This window comes from Phalacrocorax aristotelis, chromosome 10 (genome assembly GCF_949628215.1).
Source record: "Phalacrocorax aristotelis chromosome 10, bGulAri2.1, whole genome shotgun sequence".
In the NCBI taxonomy this organism is placed as follows: domain Eukaryota; kingdom Metazoa; phylum Chordata; class Aves; order Suliformes; family Phalacrocoracidae; genus Phalacrocorax; species Phalacrocorax aristotelis.
In genome coordinates, this window is record NC_134285.1 from 17,677,548 (window position 1) to 17,685,787 (window position 8,240).

The following is an 8,240-nucleotide window of genomic DNA, read 5'->3' on the forward strand; positions in this document are numbered from 1 at the left end:
ACCGGATTGCAAAACAGGCAGGAAACTCCTCAAGATTCCCTCAAGGGCAGTAGGGGAAAAGTCCCGATTCCCATTCACAGAAACATCATTCCTAGATGTAGCACAGAGGTCAGGAAGAAATGACAGTACACAAAAACCCAGATAAAGGACACACTGGAGGGATACTAGAATGGAATTTTAAATTGCGTCAAAGCAAGCTGACTGTTAGTCTATTTCCCATTCATCCCTTACCGGGGATATATTTTGGCAGGTTTTGCTACCACTGCTCTTAGAAGAACAGCAGAAGAGACGCCGGGGTTTCCACCCGGCAGCAGATGTACATATCTAAACCTAGATCAGCCAGAAGACTGCAGCAGCAGAGATATCAGAATTGCTGCCAAGAAACACAGTGAAGACTGTCACAGAGGTGCAGGTTAGAATAAAGGACTATTAAAAGCTCTGTTGCAAAGTAAGCTTGCCCTGCTTTTGACTTTACTATTTTGGATCCTGGCTTGCATGGTCTATTTCTGCTTCGGAGGTCATTGCAGCTGAATACTTCTAAGGTGCAACAACAGCAAAATAAGGAGGAATTTTTGTTTTTTATAAAGCGGCAGGGTGGAAACTAGGAGGAGAGGGTTAAAGGTCTGAATATGAGAGAAAGAGGATCTGTGCGACAGGAATGGAGCATGTGAGAAGACATGTGACAGGCTGCGTAGCAGAATGTGTGTCTAGATCTCATTCCTTCCGAGGCTCTTGGCCAAATGTGGAGCTGAACTTTCTGCAGCCTTTGTCCTGCCAAGTCATGTTCCCTTCTCACAGTGCCTGACATCACCACAAATACTCAGCTGGAAAACAGTCCAGAGCCAGACAGAGTCCACTGCTCAAACAGCAGCCAGCAAAATGGCTGTGCTGACGGCACACCCACCAGATGGGAAACAGAGCCACCAACTCTCCTCGCAGGTTACCTCCAGGCACCCAGGAGGCCTCATCCATCCAGAAAGAGCCCTAACAAGGCACAGAGATCAGAGGTGCCAACAGGCAAATGCTTTTTCTATTGCCCAGATAATATAGCCCGGAACAGTCTGAAATCCTGCACAAAGGATCTGACAGAATAAAGCAAAAGAGCATAACCATCATATTGTCAGGTTTTGTCACAAGCAACATGCTGCAAGGAGCCCACTCTGTTCCCACCTCCAGCGCAACCCTGCCAGGAGGGGAAGGAAGCCATCACACACAACCCATGGACAAACTAGGAGCCAGCAGTTCTGCATGACTGACACTCCAGCAGGGTCTGCATGAAGCGGGTAAGCAAACGTTATACTGTCTGAGAGCCCATATCACCTGACTTCTCAGAAATAATTGCAAATCCAACATTGGTGCTGGAAAATGCAAGCACATGTACAAGTGTGTGGGAGCAGGCAATGGGGCTAAGCCAACTGGTGGCTTATTTCAATCCCTGTATCAAGGGAGAAGGGTGGGGATGGCCCGCTGATTCTGTGACACTGCTAAAGGCACCACGCAGAGCAAGTATCAGTTGAAGATGATACTGAAACAAGGGAGGACAAAGTCTGCAGCCTCTTCTTGTTTTTCCTTCAGCCTTCACACCCAGCCTGCTGCTTAAAAGCAGTGTGATCAAAAATGCCATCAAAGTACACATGATAGGGAAAAAATTCATGTTTTCTTCAGGCAAAGAAAGGTTCCTGCTTTCTCCACTCCTTTTCTATTTCTAGGAAAACAAACAGCAACTTGGGAGCTTTCTGGAAACAAAGAGAAAATTTTTCTTCAGTCCCATATAGCACAGAAAGCTAAGTCCCCTCTTCTCAGACACACCTAGATAACAGAAGCTATATTATACAATCTATGTTTATCAATATTTTACATTTTAAAACACCCCTCACAAAAGAAGTTCCCTCTTCCTTCGCTAAGGGAGTCTGACACCTTAAAGGTCTAGCAGTGCAACCTTGCCTGTCCGCATGCTATACAGACCTTAAATCATCTCCCCGGAGCTTGCTGCCCAGACCTGCAGATGCCTGCGAATCTGTCCCCCTCACCAGTTGTAAACACAGAAGCCATCTTTTGAACTTCCTCCTGGCCCTTTCACAGAAACCAGAATATTATTCCCCTTCTACAGACAACAGCCAAGGGTGGGAAGCAGTCAACCAGAAGAACAGAAGCACAAAGTTGGTATTTGAAGGCAGGGTGACAGCTTCTCCTTCTCCTCTCGGAGCACACAGCGGGGTGAGCTGCCCTGCCTCGGTAGCAGTACTCACGCAAGCTGAAGCATGCCGGCAAAGAAGGCTGACCATAGGACTCTGTGTGTGCATGTGTGCACACCTGTCAGGGCAAGCACCACCAGAGCAAGACTCAAAGGCTGTTCCGATGCAACTTTATGTGCCCACAAACATTGGCATGTGGGTTCTTGCTGGTATGTGCACAAGAAGCCTCTACACATGCATATCTGATGGCCTGACTCTGTAAAATCCTCCAGGAAAATTCACTGGCAAGGCATGTGGAATCCTTTGAGGACCAGCACATTTCTGCATGTGTGTCCCTGGCAACCAAGATACACCATGGAGCTGTTGCAGAAGCTACCTCTTCGTCCTCATTTCATAAGGGCCCTAGATAGACTATTTAAATTCCAAACATTTTCCTTTAAATTAATTTTACAACATTTTTCAAGATTACACTTACTAAACTTATTTTCTAAGTTAATGACAATTTATGATAAAGCCTAAAACAGTCACTTAGACAAACAAATGCACGTCCTATCCAAGCAGCGCATTGTTGCTGGAGAATGTTTAAAAGAGCGTAATTCCTAAACTCTAGAAAGTCACTAAGTCTGCAAAACCAGAATCCACTGAAGTACCATACCAAGCAATTCTTTCTTTAAAAAGGGCAGAAAGATTAGTTTCTTCACTTACTGAATTAGTTCAGTTCACTCAAGGTTGGGGAAGGCAGCATAAAATGGGGAGGAGCTGTTTCTCTTTTCCAATCTCTGAATAAAAACAAGACAAGGGAGAATGAGTTATGCTCATTCTATGATCTGGAAGGACATAATGATCAAAAACAACCAGTTCATTTTGCCATGCACAGATAACACTTCCCTATTAAACTAAGTCAGTTTTAATAGCACACACTCCAGCAAACATTTTCTCTTATGTATCCAGTGCATGATTATAGTTTAATTACAAAAAATTTGCATATTTAATTTGACCTTTTTATTCTAATGCAGTTTTGAATAAGTCATGAGGAAAGAAATTACTCACCAAGTAAACACAAATGATCATTTTCCAATGTAAACATTTACTGTCATATAATAGCATAAATGGGTGTACATAGATAGCCTGTATTGTCCTGTTTAGCAAGAAGTAGTAATAGATTAGCCTAACCAATTAAAATAAACCTTCCTTTTAAGAAAGTATCTAATGCAAAACAAAGCTTAAACGAACTAAATATACATCACTGATGATTTAAACCAGCAAGTGGGAAGCCTTGATTTAAACCCATTAACCTTGCTTGCTTCAGAGTAGTGCTAGGACACGCAGGCCAGGACTGCCCCTACCCCTAGAGGGAGAAAGGATACCACTTCCATGCCCAGTTCATTTCAAGAAATTTTGCAAGTATATTTGCCAATATTTAAAAAAAACAAACAAACAAACAAACAACAAACTTAAAACAAACTAGAAAGCCTTACATGCCAGGAGGCACCCACTCTCTTGTCAGTCATCTGCTTTAGCAACCAGTCTGATACTTGCCTAACATCTTTTATTTACATCCCAGAGAGGTTTCCATGTGTACACCATACAACCTGACCCTGCAGCACAGCTTTTAAATTGCTTCAATCCTCACATCCCACGAGAGTTCTCCTTTTAATCCTACGGACACTAAAGTTGATCTGTTCAAAATAAGAATTAGATTTCTCATTCTCTAACATTGTTCTCTTCATTTCTTCATCAACCTCCCACTAAACAAACACCTATCTCTTCCCCTCCCTTAAAAATACTGAGCAGTCTGTAGTGCTCTGCTCTCCTCCATGCACTACCCTAATCAGCCTTTGCCCTCCCCAAATAAGGCACTTAAAAGCTTGACAGTGCCTACTCCAAAGCAATTTATGAAATTATACTGAAGTTGAGTATATCACCTTAACAGCTTCTTTTTGACACTCAATAAAGCAACTAATTTTGCTTTACAGGAAATCTAGTTTTGAGATATCCAGATCTAAAAGTGCAAGCTATGCTGGCTCCAGGGGTGTCTCCTTTTTAGTGAGGACACAAGAAGGAATTTGTCTGTGCTCCAAAAATGGAAAAGAGGTATTCTGTCCAGAGCAGGAAGTCACAGAACAAAAACCATACAGGAGTGCTGAAGTAACCCATCGTACCACTTCTAACACAGAAGCTCTTAAGATCTGCCAGAAAATGGACAGCCTCTCATCTAATTTCACAGTATTATACACACACCTCAAACCCAAACTGGCTACAACACAGCTTCTAGCTGCAGTAACCGCAACAAAAATGCTAAGTCAAATGCTGTACTTGTATATTAGCAGGCATATGATCTAATGACCAAGTTCAACCTGTTTGCAGCCTATATGCAGACCTGTACCTGTCAGCGGGGAATACTCCCCTGAACTCCCTCCCAAGATGAAGTTCCTTCTCACTGAGACAGTTTCCACAGTCAAGAGAATGTGATTCTGCCTTCCTAAATTATCAGGCTGTGAGGAAAACAAGGTAACATATCCTTCTGCAGACCAGCAGAACAATTTCCCCCAATGAAACAAAATATCTTTTTACAACAGGTTTCACCTCAGCTCTGAACCACTGATTCTTCTCCAAGATTGTCAGGTTTGTGAATGTTATTACTTGAAGGTGGTGGGAGGTGACATACAACATCATAAGCTTTCCTATTCAACATGCAAAGACCCACACATCTGCAACAAGACTTTCACAGCAGTTGCTTCCAGAGCAGAAAGCAGGATCATCCTTCAACACACTCAAGGCAAAGCACATTATATCCTATACTTTTCCTTGGGCAGATGGGAACAGGACTTCTGAAAAACAGCAACAGTCACAGACCTTAAATTCAAAACTTTACATTTTGAAAACTGTCAATCTTGAGAGCCATGCCGTCACAGACCACATTGAATTGCAAGAGACATGACTTTTGATGACCATCTGAGACCACCACCGGATCAAATAATTAACAACAGCAAAAAAATCATCCTTCTGTTTACCATGGAACAACTGCTCTGAGTAGTGAAGACTAATCCTAGAGAAAGCATCTTTCTTGGAAAAAAAAAAGTCAAAGCAAATCAAATGCACTTTAACACTCTGGGAACATGACTTTACCTGCAGGTGTGAGATCAGGATAAAGCAGCAAACTCACACTCCGAACCTGCATGGCTGCATGCCTGTTCTGCACACCTTCTGCCTGCTCCCTTGCTGCACAGCCAGCTGGTGAAGGAAACATGCTGACAAGGTGCAGAGAGCTGCGGCAGCAATAAGTAGAAACAACTGAAGACGGCAACCCAAGGCACACAGCCAGGGTATGCTAATTCTATTATAAAGTTTACTGCTTTTTTAGATTAGGCAATTACTATAGATATGTAGTCCCTGCTACGGTACTTCTTACACCCCTTCACAACACAAGTGCAGGTTTCCTCCAGCAGCTACAGAACTGCTAAGCAGCTCCATAACAACCCATGTTCTGTCCTACCTGACACTGGTTTAGGTTTATTCCCCCCACCTTTTTTGGGGGGTTAGGAGGGAGACAGCTGGTAATTATTTTCACCACTGCTTTTCTCCTGCAAGGGCCAACCTTCTGTATGAAGGACGCATGGACACATGCATGCATGAGAAAGAAGCATATCGCTGAACTCAGTGCCAGCTATCAAAAAGGGGTTACACCAGGAAGCCATGCAGTCAGCCTGTCCTCACAAGTCTTGCAGCAGCAACAATCTTCTGGTGAACGTGCCACAGGTGTGATAGCAGAGGCACATAGCAAGGCCAAACTCCATCCCATGCCCTCTTTCCACAGCCCAAAGAAAAGAAGGGCTGAGCTCAGCAACACTTAACTGAAATTTTCAAACTGTGTTTGCTTCCCTAACTAGAAGGTAAGACCTTTTTTTCTGGTTCCACCTCAGCAGGGGGTCTTGATTAAGACTCACTCCACAATCCAAGCCCACCACTTGCTAAAGGAAGGAAAAGACAGCCTTTCCTTCACCTTCTGCCTGTCCTTGGGTATAGCCTTCTCCCTGACACCTGGGGAGCAGAAGACGTTCCATGCACCTTGGAATGAGCACCAGAGCTGAGAAGACTCTTCCCTACAAACATAACTTGCAGTCATAGCCAGAAACCAGCTGACACTCAGTGATCCAGTCAGAAATATGACTCAATGTCAGAGGCTCCCTCAAAAGAGCCTTACAGTAAAGGGCCCGGCTGTGCCATTAGGAAAAAGAAAAGGCAGGAGGAAATTTCAGGAGATAAAAGTATTTTTCTTTCACCAGTGACCCAAGCTGGTGGCTTGCTTCTGGCCCATAACAAAATACCTGTCCTGACAGACCTGCAGACCTTCGCACAGCGAGCTGCAGTGAAACAGCACAATTAAGGGTCATCACCAACGTCAGCAAAGTTATCTTTCAACAGCACCATGCAAACTTCCAGCTGTCCGAGCAAGTTTGCATCCTAAAAGGTTCCGATCTGGGCTGGCAGGTTGCAAGAGGTTGAACGAGACGGAGAAACGCAGAGCTGAGTGGAGGAGGCAAGGGAAGCAGAAAGTTAACAAGTTACCACGAGACGAGCAAACATCAATCCGTGCTGCACCTGACAGCACCTCGGAAGACAGCAGAGATCCGGGCTGTCTGGACGCACGGTAACAGCCAGACAGCCGGTATCGGCTGTCCTTTCCCTGAGGGCCCGTTCTAACCCACCAGGTCCCTCCACCTGCTGCCGCTGCCCCCGTTTGCAAAGGCACCCTCTGCTACGGCGCCACCGTCCCACTGCTCCCCGCCCGAGGGCCGGCCCCGCTGCTGCCGCCTGCAACCGGACGGCCGCCGCTCCGGCCGGGACAGCGGCTCCGGCCCTTCCTCCCGGCCCGCACCCCCGCCAGGCTCCGGGCGGCTCGGCGAGACGGGCCGCCACCGTCGCCTCCCACCTCCTTCCAGCACCTTCCAGCGCGGCCCGGCAGCACGACGGGGGCAGGCGGCGCCGGGGTCCCGGGAAGCGCCGGTGCGGCTGGGGCTGGCGCAGGCCGTGGGGCGGGAGAGCTTGTCCCGGTCCCGCACCGTGAGTCACGGACACGCGGGGCGCCCGGGCCGGCCCCGAGGAGGAGGCAGCACCCACCCCACCGCCCCCACAGCCAGAGCCGAGAAGTCACCGGCGCGGCCGGCAGCTCCTCACGGCGGGGCTCCCGTCACGTCACGCGCAGCGACGTCCCTGGGTCACGTGCAGGAGGCTCCCGCCCCGCCTTCCCCCGCCGGCCAGCGCCACCGCCCCCGGGCCCCGCCCCCTGGGTCCGGACCCCGGACCCCGCCCCCGTCCCCAGCCACACCCCGGGCCTGAACCCCGCCCCGTACTTTGTCCCCGCCCCTGGGATCGAGTTCCGCCTCTCCAGTCAAGACCCCGCCCCCATCCCGCCCCCTCGGCCCGGGGCTCTCCCCCCCCCCCCCCCCGAGCTATTTCTGTTCAAACTCAACGAACAGGACCAAATTAACCTATTCTTCGTCCCTGCCCCGGGCCGGCGAGACGCCGCGCCAGGCCCGCGATGCCCCACCCCCTGCGCTGCGCGCCCTGAGCTGTTGCACACGTAACTCCCGCGCGCTGCGAATCGTGCGAAGTACGAAACAAACAAACAAACAAACGCGCGCGAAGGACGCGGGCTGGAGCTGGCGGCTCCGGGGCCCCTTTGCAAACCCGGAGCCGCGTTTCCTTCTTCTCCTACATAAAGGAGAAAGCCGAGAGGCCCACCCAACCACGGGCCGCCACGCGCCAGCGGGTGGTGACGAGCAGTAAACGTCACAGACAGCGTTACCCCCCCCCCCCCCCCAACCCCATGTCTCACCGGAGCCGTCGGCCTCGGGACGACCCATGGGACGACAGAACGCGGCCCCCGGCGACGGGCTACGCCCGCCAGCGCGCCCTCCCGCTCCCCGCCCGTTAACACCTTACCGGAGGGGTGACGGGCAGCGATACCACAACATGACGATTCGCTTTCTGACCTCACAGGAAGCCGCCGGATGGCCCGGCCCCGCCCCGCTCGAACCCGGC

At 49.0% G+C, this 8,240-nt stretch overlaps 1 protein-coding gene across 15 annotated transcripts in view; it reads right to left on the minus strand.

Annotated features, from left to right (window-relative positions):
• The window catches only part of NR1H3 (nuclear receptor subfamily 1 group H member 3), a 31,304-nt gene extending 23,067 nt beyond the window's left edge, over positions 1–8,237 (minus strand). For 2 of the 15 annotated variants that reach the window (XM_075105454.1, XM_075105447.1), the window contains exons 1-2: positions 8,142–8,199; positions 2,901–2,974 (exon numbers count right to left, since the gene is read on the minus strand). The gene's annotated coding sequence lies outside the window, so the exon portion shown is untranslated. Of the gene's footprint in view, positions 1–2,900; positions 2,975–6,523; positions 6,649–7,128; positions 7,417–8,034 lie in introns of those variants that run through there. The other 13 variants (XM_075105443.1, XM_075105440.1, XM_075105456.1 and 10 more) reach the window with 13 other exon arrangements.
• Between the last annotated feature and the right edge of the window lie 3 nt (positions 8,238–8,240).